Below are 1,319 nucleotides of genomic sequence, written 5' to 3'. Positions count from 1 at the left end.
CTTAAATAAGAAAATAAAAAGACATTTAGATCAAGATAACTCTGGGCATGTCGTTTTCCAGAGGGTTCCAAATGCAAAGCCCGAAGACTTCAGACAGAATTGCTGATGCCAGTGGGGCCCAAGGAACACTGGAGCTGGAAATCCTATCCAGAGTGATGGTCATGTTCTGCTGCCCCTGCAAATAAAGCTTTTTTGGAGGGAATAATATATCTTCCCTTCCATCAGGAATAAAATGCTTTGCTTCTCTTTAATAAAGCAAGTTTTCTTGGTGAGAAATTGCAACTACTTGTTAAACTCCTCCTGTTTGGAGAAATAGGAAAGATCTGAGGGTCTGATGGTGCCAGAGAAGCCAGAGCTTTGGGGAGTGACTCAGACAAGTTGCAGCAGAAACAACATTGGCTGCTGCTGTACCCTTCCTGTTTCCTCTGAAAATCTCTGAGAGCCAACCCAAGGTGAGTCAGGTCCTTTGAATTTCTGTGATAAACGCTGAGGTTCCAGTCACACAGCCAGGAAGAATTCTGTCCTTCCTGCAGCTGGAGCTGCCATTATTTCCATTCCTTTTCTATTCTAATTCTATTCTAATTTTGTTCTAATTCTATTATATTCTATTCTAATTCTATTCTAATTTTGTTCTGATTCTATTATATTCTATTCTAATTCTATTCTAATTTTGTTCTCTTATACTCTATTCTAATTCTGTTTTCATTCTATTCTATTCTATTCTAATTCTGTTTTCATTCTATTCTATACTATTCTATTCTATTCTATTCTAATTCTAATTCTAATTCTACTCTATTCCATTCTTCTTCCATTCCTCTTCTTATTCCATTCCTCTTCCTATTCCATTCTTATTCCCATTCCATCCCTAACTTCGTTCTTACCCGGCATGAAAACACCACTTGGAGTCAGTCTGGAGCTCCGGGCGAGCTCCCATCCCCAAACTCCCGCCCGATCTATCCCGCTCTCCCGGCAGAGCCCTTTGTGCCGGTACTCGCAGATCCCGGGGGACACACGGGGGACACACGGGACACACGCGGGACACACACGGGACACACGGGGGACACACGCGGGCCGTGGCAGCTCCCGGGCGGGACCCCAAGGTCGCCGCCGCCGCCGCCGGGCGCGGTGTCCCCTCAGGGCCGTGCTTTGCCGGGGCTGAGGCGGGCAGGGCCCGGCGGCGGCGATCCCGGGCCGGGCAGGACGGGAGGGCAGGGCAGGGCAGGGCCGTGCCGGGCCGGGCCGGGTCGGGACTTACCGCTGCCGGCCCCGGCCCCGCTCCGGCCCCGCTGCCGCCCGCGGTAAGTCCCGACCCGGCCCGG

Source organism: Corvus kubaryi, unplaced genomic scaffold (assembly GCF_017639235.1).
Source record: "Corvus kubaryi isolate FWS band 111438036 unplaced genomic scaffold, C.kubaryi_AGA036_p1.0 41174, whole genome shotgun sequence".
NCBI lineage: Eukaryota > Metazoa > Chordata > Aves > Passeriformes > Corvidae > Corvus > Corvus kubaryi.
The sequence above is the reverse complement of the archived record's forward strand: the minus strand, read 5'-3'. Positions refer to the sequence as shown.